The sequence below is a fragment of the Amblyraja radiata genome, chromosome 3 (genome assembly GCF_010909765.2).
Source record: "Amblyraja radiata isolate CabotCenter1 chromosome 3, sAmbRad1.1.pri, whole genome shotgun sequence".
Classification (NCBI taxonomy): Eukaryota; Metazoa; Chordata; class Chondrichthyes; order Rajiformes; family Rajidae; genus Amblyraja; species Amblyraja radiata.
In genome coordinates, this window is record NC_045958.1 from 21,422,077 (window position 1) to 21,437,578 (window position 15,502).

At 42.0% G+C, this 15,502-nt stretch overlaps 1 pseudogene; it reads right to left on the reverse strand.

Annotated features, from left to right (window-relative positions):
* Positions 1-13,996: 13,996 nt before the first annotated feature.
* Positions 13,997-14,105, reverse strand: LOC116971648 (annotated as a pseudogene).
* Positions 14,106-15,502: the final 1,397 nt, after the last annotated feature.

Genomic DNA, 15,502 nt, shown 5'->3' on the forward strand with positions numbered 1-15,502 from the left:
GTTGGCAGCTCAGTCACTCAAGCCTGTTGTGCTGGCAGTTCACTCACTCACGGCTGGTGATCTGGCAGTTGACTCACGGCTATTCCTTGAAATTCGATTTCAAGCAGGGTGCAAGGTCACCAAATTCAAGTGCAGTTTCTTACCACTTCAAGCAGGGTGCAAGGCCACTAAAGACAGCGAGTCGTGACCTCTCCCTCCTCCATCTTGCAGAGACTGAGCCATGCCCACATCTGGGTTTTATTGTCCCTCCCACCAGAAGGGGCGTGGCCTTCATGCATGTTTGACAGGAGAGACATTCTCGACATTTTTTAAACACTAATAACTCTTTTATTTTTAATCGGTGGGAGAAATCCTCGGCACCTGATGAGCGGAGGTAAGATGGCCAAAAATTACAGCCGTACATGGTAACATTTTTTCTAACATCAATATAAAGTGCAAACAGGAAGTGGTCAAGATTAGACTTTTAATTATATAGAAGGCAGGGCAACTTTAAAAAAAAGAATTTTTATGAAAATTTTTTATTTATTAGAAGCAATTGTACCAAGATAAAACATTTGGCATCTAGAATTATACAATTATTGTACAGCTTCATTTTTAACCTTATAACCTAAATTATAAAAATGGAAAAAAGGAAAGAAAGAGAAAGCAAGAAAGGAAAGAAGTAACAAGTGAAAAGATAGAGTAAAGGATAACAAGAGAAAGTCCCCTAAACTACCAAAGCAGTGTAGCAGAAATATAGAGGAATTAAAAAAAAGAAAAATAGAGATATACCTTGCCCCCCCCCCATCCCGCCTCACCCAACCTAGCATTGGATTTTAATATATATTTGTGTTTCACCATACTTTTGTTGTAAGAATTCAGTAAAGGGTGAATATGTCTTAAGAAATTGATCTGGTTTTTCTGCCAAGACAAGCCTAATGTTTTCCAAATGTAGTGTCTCTGTGACATATCTAAATTAGGCAAGGCAACTTTAATTAGGCAACTTTAATTAGGCAAGGCAACTTTAATTAGACAAGGCAACTTTAATTGGGCAAGGCAACTTTAACTAGGCAACACAGCTTTAGCATTTCCAAACCAAAGGCAACACCGCTTTAGCATTTCCAAACCAAAGGCAACACAGCTTTAGCATTTCCAAACCAAAGGCAACACAGCTTTAGCATTTCCAAACCAAAGGCAACACAGCTTTAGCATTTCCAAACTATATTTTCAAACCACATTAAGAGCACTGACTGGTTAATAAAACCACCCACAGTTTAGTAGACATGTGTTCAGTGTTATTCACAGCTCAGACTGAGATACGTGACCCTTTCGCTCCCCCATCTTGCAGAGACTGACTGGGGCATTCAGCACTTCCGGGTTTTATAGTCCCTCCGGAAGGGGCGTGGCCTTCAGGAGCGAGAATCTCAACATTTTTTAAACACTAATAACTCTTTTATTTTTCATCCGTGGGAAAAATCCTCTTGTCCTGCTCAGCAGAGAGGGACTCTGAGTAAGATGGCCAAAAATCACAGCCGTAAGTGGCAGCGTTTTTTCTAAAATCAATATACAGAACAACAGGAAGTGCACAAGATCAGACTTTTAGTAATATAGATAATCACCTTTAGTTATGTCAGGCGAAAACCATACATTGCCACGTGTGACATTTAAATTTTATAAATGCAGGTTCAGAATCATAAAACGAGATGCAAAGGCACCAGCTAATTAACCATTAATCTGCTGCCAAAAAAATGTTTCTTTATGGAACTGCAGTGAAAACTTCTCAATGCTTTAAAGCTATGCTCACACCACTCTAAACAGATTTTTAATCATGTCGTGAAAAGTATTTCAAAACACAAATTCTAAAGTTATGCATGGTTTAAATATTTGCGTTCCAACAAAATACCTGCCACATGTGTGGCAATTTATAGGTACCTTTATCAACCTGAAAACACAGAAACATGGAAAATAGGTGCAGGTGTAGGCCAATCGGCCCTTCTGAGCCAGCACCGCAATCCAATACGATCATGGCTGATCATCCATAATCAGTACCCCGTTCCTGGTTTCTCCTCCTATCCCTTGATTCCGTTAGCCCTAAGAGCTGTATCTAACTCTCTCTTGAGAACATCCAGTGAATTGGCCTCCAGTGTTAACATAACTATTTGTGTAGACATGATGACAAATCTGGGTACAGGTGCCCTTAAAGTGGGTACAGATATTCAAGCAAATGTGTTAATTGTATTCGGCCAATTTCACACTGTTTGTTTGTGGATTAATACATCTTGCAGCCAGTGCTAACCGTGTTATTAATTTTCCGGATGCCGTGATGAGAGGATCAACATCACGAGAGATTAGGTCTAAGGTTACAATCTCCTCAAGGTATGTCTACTTTGAAGACGTTCTCCTCCTCTCTCTGACGAGAGTTCGGCAACATCCTCTCTCACTGCTCACATACTATTTCTGTCCCTCCTACTCCCCTGACAACAGTCTGAAGAAGGGTGTCGACCCAAAACGTCATCTCTCCAGAGATGCTGCCTGTCCCGCTGAGTTACTCCAGCATTTTGTGTCTACCTTAGGTCTAAGGTTAAGTTGGTCTACAGTGCTAAAAGTCAGATGAACGTTGTGAATGGAATGGATATTGACAACCAATCAGAAAGTGAACTGCCTTGGCAAACAGCCCACTTTTGTGTTCAGCAGCTGCACTGGAGATATGTGCAGAGGAGCTTTGAGTAGGAGAGATGTCCTGCAACTGCACAGGGCCAGGAGATCAGAAATGCACATGGGTGACAGTGCTAACAAAATGCGTTGAAGATCTAGAGTCATAGAGTGATACAGTGTGGAAACAGGCCCTTTGGCCCAACTTGCCCACGCTGGCCAACATGTCCCAGCTACACTAGTTCCACTTGCTTGCACTTGGTCCATATCCCTCCAAACATGTCCTATCCATGTAATATGAGATATGAAATACTTCTCACAACATGGAAGAAGTATTTAGCTCTTGAAATACCATACCATGGTTGTAGACCCTGTTCAAGAAAATGTGATTAGGTTAGGTTGGTAATTAATAGCTGGCACAGATTCGAGGAGGGGCAGAAGTGATTGTTCCATGTATGATTCTATAACTCTACTAAATCTTTGGTATGTGGGTGCCAAAGGCAGGGCTGAAGCATTCCTTATTCCCACCCAGAAATGCTGGGTAGATGAACCATTTTGACTTTCTTGAATATTGCATTCATCAGATTTCAACTCATTTGACGCGCTTCACATGACATCAAGAAGCAGTTTAGATTGTTAGGTGCAACAACGAGTATGGGACCTGATAGTATCAGTCTATAGGCTTAAAGACTTGTATTTCAGAGCTGCCCATGCCAAGCAACAGTGTTCCACTACAACATTGGCATCTAATGGATATAGAGCAAATTTTCCCAATTGTGTCCTGACCACAAAAAAGGATGCATTTAACTAGGATAGTGGGCACATAGGAGATTAGTGGGCAAAATTAGGGCACATGGTATTGGGGGTAGAGTGCTGACATGGATAGAGAAGTGGTTGGCAGACAGGAAACAAAGAGTAGGGATTAACGGGTCCCTTTCAAGTCAAGTCAAGTCAAGTTTATTTGTCACATACACATACGAGATGTGCAGTGAAATGAAAGTGGCAATGCTCGCGGACTTTTGTGCAAAAGACAAACAACCAAAATTCTGCCATTTCAGAATGGCAGGCAGTGACTAGTGGGGTACCGCAAGGCTCGGTGTTGGGACCGCAGCTATTTACAATATACATCAATGATTTGAATGAAGGGATTCAAAGTAACATTAGCAAATTTGCAGATGACACAAAGCTGGGTGGCAGTGTGAACTGTGAGGAGGATGCTATGAAAATGCAGGGTGACTTGGACAGGGTGGGGGAGTGGGCAGATGCATGGCAGATGAAGTTTAAAGCAGATAAATGTGAGGTTATCCATTTTGGTAGCAAAAACGGGAAGGCAGATTACTATCTAAATGGCGTCAAGTTGGGGAAAAGGGGAAGTACAATGGGATCTGGGGGTCCTTGTACATCAGTCTATGAAAGTAAGCATGCAGATACAGCAGGCAGTGAAGAAAGCGAATGGCATGTTGGCCTTTATAACAAGAGGAATCGAATATAGGAGCAAAGAGGTCCTTCTGCAGTTCTACAGAGCCCTAGTGAGACCTCACCTGGACTATTGTGTGCAGTTTTGGTCCCCTAATTTGAGGAAGGGCATTCTTACTATTGAGGGAGTGCAGCGTAGGTTTACAAGGTTAATTCCCGGGATGGCGGGACTGTCATATGCTGAGAGAATGGAGCAGCTGGGCTTGTACACTCTGGAGTTTAGAAGGATGAGAGGGAATCTCATTGGAACATATCAGATTGTTAAGGGCTTGGACACGCTAGAGGCAGGAAACATGTTCCCGATGTTGGTGGAGTCCAGAACCAGGTGCCATAGTTTAAGAACAAGGAGTAAGCCATTTAGAACGGAGACGAGGAAACACTTTTTCTCACAGAAAGTGGTGAGTCTGTGGAATTCTCTGCCTCAGAGGGCGGTGGAGGCAGGTTCTCTGGATGCTTTCAAGAGAGAGCTAGATAGGGCTCTTAAAAATAGCGGAGTCAGGGGATATGGGGAGAAGGCAGGAACGGGGTACTGATTGGGGATGATCAGCCATGATCACATTGAATGGCGGTTCTGGCTCGAAGGGCCAAATGGCCTACTCCTGCACCTATTGTCTATTGTCTATAATTACCACTCAAAGAGTCTACTCAAGTTAAGTCAAGTTCATTATCATATGCACAAGTACAGTGAGGTATAGGAACAAAAGGTTCAGTGTTTTATTGTCATATGTCCCAGATAGAACAATGAAATGCTTACTTGCAGCGGTACAACGGAATATGTAAACATAGTACACTGTAATAAATTTGAGAACAAATGTATATACACACACATGTATACGTACACCAAAAAATGTACAATAAATGTCTCTGCAGTTCAGAGCTTATTTGAGATGGTATTGTTAAACAGCTTAATGGCTGCAGGGAAGAAGCTGTTCCTGAATTTGGACATTAGTTTTCAGGCTCCTGTACCTTCTTCCTGATGACACGGGTTAAATGAATGTGTGGCTAGGGTGGTGTGGGTTTCTGATGATGTTGGCTGCCTTTTTGAGGCAGCGACTCTGGTAAATCCCATCGATGGTGGGGAGGTCAGAGCCCGTGATGGACTTGGCAGTGTTCACAACTTCTTTACTCCTAGGCATTCAAGTCGCCGAACCTTGCTTGCAACAGCATTACATGTACAGAGACTCAGAAAACAGAAACAACTTAAATTATACATAAATTATACAAGGCTGTGAAAAACAAAAATTGTGGAAAAAATTGGCACAGAACACAATTAGAAAATGCATTAAAATTGAAACCTCTCAGTGCCAGAGACCCAGGTTTGATTCTGACTATGAGTGCTGTCTGTGTGAAATTTGCACATTCTCCTTGTGACTGTGCATTTCCTCCTGGTGCTCCAGTTTCCTCCCACATCCCAAAGATGTACAGGTTTGTAGGTTCATTGACCTCTGTTAAATCATGCCAAATATGTAGGGAGTGGATCAGAAAGTAGGATAACAGAACTAATGTCAGCGGGTGATTGATGATCAGTGTGGACTTGATGGGCTGAAGCGTATGGTTCTGAACTTAAAGAAAGGTAACTTTGAGGGTATGAGACGTGAATTGGCCAAGATTGACTGGCAATTAATTCTAAAAGGGTTGACGGTGGATATGCAATGGAAGACATTTAAAGACTGTATGGATGAACTACAAAAATTGTTCATCCCAGTTTGGCAAAAGAATAAATCAGGGAAGGTAGTGCATCCGTGGATAACAAGGGAAATCAAGGATAGTATCAAAGCGAAGGATGATGCGTACAAATTAGCCAGAAAAAGCAGCATACCGGAGGACTGGGAGAAATTCAGAGACCAGCAGAGGAGGACAAAGGGCTTAATTAGGAAAGGAAAAATAGATTATGAAAGAAAACTGGCAGGGAACATAAAAACTGACTGCAAAAGTTTTTATAGATATGTGAAAAGAAAGAGATTAGTTAAAACAAATGTAGGTCCCATGCAGTCAGAAACAGGTGAGTTGATCACGGGGAACAAGGATATGGCGGACCAATTGAATAACTACTTTGGTTCCGTCTTCACTAAGGAAGACATAAATAATCTGCCGGAAATAGCAGGGGACCGCGGGTCAAAGGAGTTGGAGGAATTGAGTGAAATCCAGGTTAGTCGGGAAGTGGTGTTGGGTAAATTGAATGGATTAAAGGCCGATAAATCCCCAGGGCCAGATAGGCTGCATCACAGAGTACTTAAGGAAGTAGCTCCAGAAATAGTGGATGCATTAGTAATAATCTTTCAAAACTCTTTAGATTCTGTAGTTCCTGAGGATTGGCGGGTAGCAAACGTAACCCCACTTTTTAAGAAGGGAGGGAGAGAGAAAACGGGGAATTACAGACCAGTTAGTCTAACATCGGTAGTGGGGAAACTGCTAGAGTCAGTTATTAAAGATGGGATAGCAGCACATTTGGAAAGTGGTGAAATCATTGGACAAAGTCAGCATGGATTAACGAAAGGTAAATCATGTCTGACGAATCTTATAGAATTTTTCGAGGATGTAACTAGTAGTGTGGATAGGGGAGAACCAGTGGATGTGGTGTATCTGGACTTCCAGAAGGCTTTCGACAAGGTCCCACATAAGAGATTAGTATACAAACTTAAAGCACACAGCATTGGGGGTTCAGTATTGATGTGGATAGAGAACTGGCTGGCAAACAGGAAGCAAAGAGTAGGAGTAAACGGGTCCTTTTCACAATGGCGGGCAGTGACTAGTGGGGTACCGCAAGGCTCAGTGCTGGGACCCCAGCTATTTACAATATATATTAATGATCTGGATGAGGAAATTGAAGGCAATATCTCCAAGTTTGCAGATGACATTAAGCTGGGGGGCAGTGTTAGCTGTGAGGAGGATGCTAGGTGACTTGGATAGGCTGGGTGAGTGGGCAAATGTTTGGCAGATGCAGTATAATGTGGATAAATGTGAGGTTATCCATTTTGGTGGCAAAAACAGGAAAGCAGACTATTATCTAAATGGTGGCCGATTAGGAAAAGGGGAGATGCAGCGAGACCTGGGTGTCATGATACACCAGTCATTGAAAGTAGGCATGCAGGTGCAGCAGGCAGTGAAGAAAGCAAATGGTATGTTAGCTTTCATAGCAAAAGGATTTGAGTATAGGAGCAGGGAGGTTCTACTGCAGTTGTACAGGGTCTTGGTGAGACCACACCTGGAGTATTGCGTACAGTTTTGGTCTCCAAATCTGAGGAAGGACATTATTGCCATAGAGGGAGTGCAGAGAAGGTTCACCAGACTGATTCCTGGGATGTCAGGACTGTCTTATGAAGAAAGACTGGATAGACTTGGTTTATACTCTCTAGAATTTAGGAGATTGAGAGGGGATCTTATAGAAACTTACAAAATTCTTAAGGGGTTGGACAGGCTAGATGCAGGAAGATTGTTCCCGATGTTGGGGAAGTCCAGGACAAGGGGTCACAGCTTAAGGATAAGGGGGAAATCCTTTAAAACCGAGATGAGAAAAACTTTTTTCACACAGAGAGTGGTGAATCTCTGGAACTCTCTGCCACAGAGGGTAGTTGAGGCCAGTTCATTGGCTATATTTAAGAGGGAGTTAGATGTGGCCCTTGTGGCTAAGGGGATCAGAGGGTATGGAGAGAAGGCAGGTACGGGATACTGAGTTGGATGATCAGCCATGATCATATTGAATGGCGGTGCAGGCTCGAAGGGCTGAATGGCCTACTCCTGCACCTAATTTCTATGTTTCTATGTATGTTTCCATGCTGTATTTCTAAGATCAGCTAAACTAAATGAAGTCCACAGTAGTGCAAGTGGTGATCAGTGGTGTTCCACAGCTGAAGTAGGATTAGGGATGTGCACATTAGTTCAAGAACCTAATTGTTGTAGGAAAGCTCACTGCTGGTATGTAACTTCCAGCTGCTGTCAATCCTGCAACAAAGCAATGAGGACAAGAACCAGATGGTTTGAATCCCTGATGATAGATGTTGCCGCCTTGAGGCAGCACCTCATGTGGATGCTTTAAATGCAGGGGAGGGCTCTGCCCTGTTGGACCGGGCTGAGTCCATCACTCTCTGCAGTCTCTTGTGTTCTTGCACTTTGCAATTTCCATCCCAGGTCATGATGCAACCAATGAGAATACTTTCTTCAATACATCTTGAGGCTGGAACGGCATGTCTGGGGGTAGACCATGTCTTTGTGAAGTTTGCTGGGGGTAGACCATGTCTCTGTGAAGCAGAGTATGCAGCGGTCCCTCGTGCCCCTCTGTTACAGCGGTCGTGCTCTTCGGTCTTCCACCTTGTGTTCCTGCGTCTGTACGTTTGTACAGAAGGATGCTAGGAAGTAGGGTGGGAGAGTGAAGGTGATGATCCAATCGTCCTATGCTTAAGTCTTGCCTGAAGGCTGACCCAGTGACCATATTTTCGAGCACAATTGAGACCTCCCTGTAGCTTCCAGGTGCTGTGCTTGTGTTATGGAGGTGCTCGGCCTTCTGAGTCTGTCGGGTGGTCATAATATTGATAATGCATTCAAATGGCTTACAAGTTAGTTACTAGGATTTGGAGGGATAAAATATACATGCATTTCGAAAGACAAGGGTCGATTAGGGATAGCTTGCATAATTTTGTACATGGGATATCATGTCTCATGAATTTGAGTTTTTTGAAGTGGTAATCAAGAAGGTTGGGCCATAGACATCGTCTTTATTGTCCACAGCAAGGCATAGGATACAATACGATAGAACTTTATTTATCCCAGGAGGGAAATTGATCTGCCAACAGTCATTAAAACACAACATTTAATAAATTTCCACTTGGTGGACTGCTCTGGAAGGTCAGATCGCATGCGATCCAGAAAGAGCAAGCTGACTGGATAGAAATAGACACAAAATGCTGGAGTAATTCAGCGGGTCATCAGGGATTGGTGCTGACCCATTGCTGTTTGGGGTTTACATCAATGATTTGGTTGAGAATGTGGAAGGCATGATTAGTACATTTGCAGATGACCGTCTAATAGGTATCGCAGATAGCGAAAATGAATTCCAGTGGGATCTTAATTTGCTGTGCAAGTGGGCAATATTACGGAGCAGAGGGATCTAGTAGTACACGTCTAGTTCCGTGAAAGTAGCATCGCAGGTATGTAAAGTGGTGAAGTAGGCTTTTGCACGCTGTCGTTCAGCAGTCAAGGAACTGAGTGCAGAAGTTGAGACATTATGTTACATATTGTTGTACAAGATGTTGGTGTGGCCACACTTGGAGTATCCTATTCACTTTCAGTCACCCTACTGCAGAAACTATATTAGCCCACGGCCTAGATCCCATAGTCAATATCCTGGTGTTACCTTTGATGCAAAAAATCAATTAAACCAGCCATGAAAAGACTATGGAACAAAACCGTGCCAGAAACTAGGTATCCTCTGAAAAGTGACTCCTGTCTTGAAACCCTAATGGGTTCAATGCAAATGTAAGGACAGTTAGGGATGGCAAGAACTACTTGCTTTGCCACTGATGATACATCTCAAAAATGCCTAAAGGTGAAGACAAATTCTATTAATAATTAATGGTGTGGCTTTGGGTTGAAAGTGTTTACCAGCGGTCCACACAAGGTGAAGTTTTGTTAATACACAAGGCAATGAACGCAAGTCAAAGAAAGGCACATGAAGCTTGCACAGTTACTTGGATGATTTTTCTGGGGCACAACGTATTCTTATATGTAAAATGGTTGCAAACACTCATTGCTGTTTTAAGACAATAATTACAGGGCTTGTCTCAAGGTTCATACTGTATTGCAGCAACAAGATTCACTGTGGGACATTTCAGACATGTTTCTATGGAGAAGGCACCAATAAAGAGTTTTAGAGTCATAGTTAGAGAGATACAGCATGGAACCAGGCCCTCTGTCTCACCCTTAAATCCTCAAGTATCCACCCCCAATCATCAAGTATCCACCCCCAATCATCAAGTATTCGCTTCCTCTAATCCTACATTAATCCCATTTTTTAAATTCTCCCCACATTCATTTTAACTCCCAAATTGTACACACTCACAACAATTTACAGTGGCTACTTAACCTAGTTTTTGGGATGTGAGAGGAAATTGAATCTCCCAGAGAAAGCTCAGTTGCCACACGGAGAATACGCAAACTCCACAGAGACAGCACACAATGCCAGGATTGAACCCGGGTCTCTGGCATCTGATACCATCTCTCTGTCATTAGTTTGTCTTTCTGCTGACTAGATAGCAAGTGACAAAAGCTTTTCACTGAACCTCGGTACACGTGACAATAAACTAAACTGAAACCGGATTGCTGATTACATCTGGTCTCTTCGAGAGAGAGTATACTGAAACAAGCTCCTCAGAAAATAATTTCAACTTGTCTGCCCTGAGGTACTTTGACAATCTAATTTCCGCGTGTTGAGCAATGCTGAGCTCACATTCATTTAACAGCAAACTAGAGGCCTAATATCCTATTCTGAATATAATAGAGGCCTCTGTCCTGAAACTGGCAGGACTGTGAGCACATTATAGTAATCTCCTTTAACTGTGTCAGTTTTTGGGTGTGTTGGGGACTTTCAGGTCCCCCCCCCCCCCCACATCTTCATTCTGAGTCGTCTAGTACACCCTAAATACTTAAAATCGGGTTCAGAAATAAATATTTCACTTAACTTTATCTATAGCAACAAAATTTGAATAAACAGCTTTTCTGTTTGAAATGTCTCAATTAGAAGGGAAATTATTGCATGCTGATAAAGTAAGTAAGTAAGTACATTTTATTTAAATAGCACTATTAAATCAACTTGCGTTGAAACCAAAGTGCTTTACATAGAAGAAATAATTAGGTTTCCGTACATCCATAGAAAAATGTTAAAAATAAAGGGAATATGAAATGTACTTGATCAATGTTATGATGTTTTAAATGATGATCACATCGGTGAGTTGGGCACACTGCATTAGTCTGTCATTGTTATTTTGTTCAGCTTCAAGGACATATGCAGAAGAAGTTAATGACCACTGTGTCAGGTTGCATGCTGCTGATTCAACCTCACTACACAGTGCTTCTTCAAAGCTGCAGAAAAGATCAAACAGGTACATCCAAGTAATGCCCTGTGCCTGCCAAATTCATTAGCTGCTATATTTAACAGACCACTTGATCTCTGCTTGCCCTTTAGAAACAACTGCAGCCATACATCAAAGCTCAGAGATGCAGGTCACCCTGATTTTACACTGAGACAAGAAGTGCATTGAAATATTTGTTGCAATGATATATTTATTATTGCAGAGGGGAATAGATCTGGAGGATGAAGCTTTATCTTGGGTCAGGTAGAATAGTAAGATTAAACGAGAACTTACCAGTTCGAAGTTTGATCTGTATTTTATGAGGAGTAACGTTGAGGGAATACACGAAGAACCCGCCAGCACGCACGTGTGTCATTCTTCAAAGCAGCGGAGTGAATCACAGATACCTGTAATGACTTAAGCATAGTAAGATTAGAGAAAAGATACCAGTTGTGTTTATGATCAAGGGTGGGAGCGGAGGGCATGTATTCCCTCAACGTTACTCCTCATAAAATACAGATCAAACTTCGAACTGGTAAATTCTCGTTTAATCTTACTATTTTACTTCGGAGTCACGTGAGTGACTACATGAAGATTTCAAAGCTCTGTGATTCAAGCCGTGGAACGAGTCCATCATCACGTCTGCCTTGGTTTTGGGGAGAATAGTGATAACATATTGAACATCAATATGATATATATAAATAACCATAAAGTTAATAATAATTGATAGCCCCTGCTTTTTGGGGTAAATTATGGTACAGAAACTTAACAATGTTTCTGAAAAATTCCAGTTTCCATTACTGGTTAGTTATAATCTTTAGAATGTTCTTTCCGATGGCCATCCTGCAGTCCTGAGGATTTTATCCATAGGAACCTCCAATTTAAATGCTGCCGACGTTGCTGCAGCCTGGTGGAGTGAGATTTTAACCCAGTTAGTGTTTACACCAACTTTTGTCAATACTATGTTAGCCATTTAGCTGGCCTGGCCTGTTATTCTTTAATGAGGCTGTCTGTCGTTGATGAGAAGTTCCTCTTCTGTGCCACTGATGGTCTGGGTTTGTTCCATGTATATTTGTAGGTGTCTCACAACACAGTCAATCATCTGTAGGGTAGGCTCTAAAAAAAAATGTTATTTTAAGGCCTGCTGACCCCTGTCTGTTTAGTTCCCTAATTCCTGAATATAGAAGTGTAAGTTGCCAGGTGAACTGGTCAAGGTATCCAGCCTTAATTTGGTAGGGACTGAGTCCTTAGTGCCGTGACCTAAGCCATCAGCATGACAGTTTTGTAAAATGTCAAAAACTGTAATGACAGCGCTGTGGCTGGAGCCCAGTTCTTTAACAACGTTAAGACGATGCTGATGTCCCATATTTGGGAATACCTGGTCTTTGGGGAATTCCCATAAAAAGTGTCCCTCATAAGCTGTTGTTCCGTTCTCTTGCCATAGGTAAGTAGATGGGCCACTTCTGGCACAGTTGATGTCACTAATACTAAGCCCCTGTAGGTTAACAAAGCTTCCTAACAGGCTGGATGATGTATTATGGTTGCAACACATCTCCCATTAGTTTATGTATTTTAGACATTGTCTTTAGGTTGATTGTCTGTGGCCCGCTGTGATCATGTCCATTGCTCTGGCCGTCTGTTTTGGATGGTGCTGCATGGTTCTAATCTCATTCCCAGTACCACCTAGAACCATGGTTGGGTAGGTCAGTCGGGTACTATTAAAACACCAGACGCAGAGTCTCGTAGTGTTTCCCTTAGTACCCCCCCCTGATGAGGTTACCAAATTGTGTTGGCCAGATTGTTCCATGATGTAGATTCCCTTTCACCCATGTGGTTGATATGTGCTACCACAGTAGTGTTGTTAATTTATAATCTAATAACCTGTTTAATATATTCCAGAGCAACATGACTTTAGGCCATGAAAAAACACCCAACATTTCCAGGTAGTTATGCCCAGTGTTAGTAATAATGATGCTTGCTGTGTATTCCATCTTCCTCCACAGCTGGAGATGGAATTGGTAACACACCATCCTAGTGCATAGTATCCATATGTAGGACCATAGACTGGTTGCTGACAATGATAGGATTGGAGCAATGCCCAATGTTATCTTTCCACCATTTAGTTCCAATATGGCTTCTGTATGGCATCATCATTCTATCGAAATGATCACCATTAATTTTAAGAGCTCATATTTTGGCCCTCTGTAAATCTTTATAATGTAAGGGTCTGAATTATGTGGCTGGAAACCATATGTTGCCAATATTCTTGCTACCAGTCTGATGGATGGTTTAACCTCATGTCAATGATTTTGCTGTATGCCTCTATTAAGGTTGTAACCTCTGTTGGCAAAGTTACTGACATGAGGAACTGAGTTAATGGTGAACCCCAAATAATCCCTTTAGTTTGAAGGCTTTAATTTTGATTTAATTGGATGGATAATGATCCTAGTTTCCAAATAATTGTATAGTGGCTATTACCGTTTGTTCAGCCCGTCCTAAGTTTCCACACAATTAGTATGTCATCCAAAGAAGCCATTACCATTGTGTGGCTGGTTGTCATATTTTGTAAATAACCTAGGTGCTAATGTAAACACATTAGGTAGTGCTCTATAGTGCTAGAGCTGAGCCATCCAATTAGATAAAAATAACGTCCGTGGTCACCTGTTATGGGTACTGAAATTGTAAGCATCCTTTGAATCAATGCTTGCCATTTTCGTTCTTAAAACGAATACACTTAACAATAGAAAAGGTTTCTGTTTTTAAAACGAATATATCGTTTTATTTATTTTTCACTTTTAAATTTTTATTTATTTATTTATTTATTTATTTATTTAATTTTATAATATATGGTCCCTAGATAAGGGACATATCAGATATTTAAACTGATAAGAACAGATATTATACTTGATCTTAGCCAAAAAGCCGAGATCTGATCTATGATTGATGCGTCAAGCGCCATATCCTATTTTGTTAGAAAGGGAATGCGTAGATAATAATTCTTCCCTTGCAATGCAGCTAAAACCCCATCTGTTGCTGATGTCCAGTGTCTGTATCCCATATGACATATTTGGTAATTGGTGATTATGTCTGGATACGAGTAGATCGGCATCTGGTGTTCCATATCGTGTAGAAACATCAGCAAATACTATAGCCCAATATCCATTTGGTGTTCTCCTCCAAATTCCTCTCTCGATATATCAGCTGGACTAGAAGATTATGTGTTGTAAAATTCTATTGTGTATCCCCGGATACTGTTTAAGATATGAGTGTCAAAAAGTTATTTATTCGATGTCTTCTCTCACCAACCTCCTTGCTTCCTTCTGGTTTTACTGTTTTCTTCTGGATCCCCGAGGCCGTGTGTTGTTGGTGTACACATCTTCCAGCATAGGGGCGATACCTTTGAGGATGATGTTTGGACGTTTAGATGAGCTCCAGTTTGGCTTCATTGTCCAACTCCTTGACCTTCTAGATAGGTCACCCCCAAATAAAAAGATTTTGCTAGGAGGTTTCGGGTTTACACAGGCCCGCGTCAATCCCGGTTGGATGTAACCAGATGCATAAATTGATTAGTTTAGTACATTCAGGGATTTACAATCCCCGGTGGCAAGTGACAGCTATGGTGTCAGCTAATGTTTGCCCCTGCAGTAGATAGAAAACATATGGTCTATGCTGGCTTCTAACCTGGTTTGTAGATCTTTCCCAGTTAGCTTTACTCACAGCTGTACTGTTGTTCCCCCTGAAACATAGACAGACATTCCCGTGTGACTTCCCAGATGGGAATGGAATTTGTCAGTAAATTTTTGGACTGCTAAATCCTTCAGTCACAACATAAATATTCCTGTATTTCTATCAGGAAAGGACTAATAATGCACTCTATGTACTTTGTGACTTAGAAAAGGCATCACCTCATTGTTACAGCTCTTACATCTGTTTACCTGTCCAGGGTTTGCCCTAGACTTGACCCCAGCACTCTTCTGACAGAAGAGTCTACTGGGGAGAGAGAAGCATAATTATAGCCCTATAGAAAAGGTGCTGCTTCCTTCTCCCTGAGTCTGTCTTTTCCTCAACCACTTCCCTGTAATAGTAGAAGTGAAATACAGACCTGTATAAGGTGCTGCTATGGGACTTACCCACTGGAGGATTTCTTCTTGGACCTGCATCGCTGCAAAACGGTATGTTCTCGCAGGTGCAGGCCCCGCAGTGCCAATGCGGTGCAATGTACACGGTAACTGTGCCGCCTGTATCCTCGTTGGCCTGCGGTGCTCCAAAGCGCGGTGCAGTGCTCACAGCACTGAGCCGCCCGTACTGCCGTTAGCCTGCGGTGCTCCAAC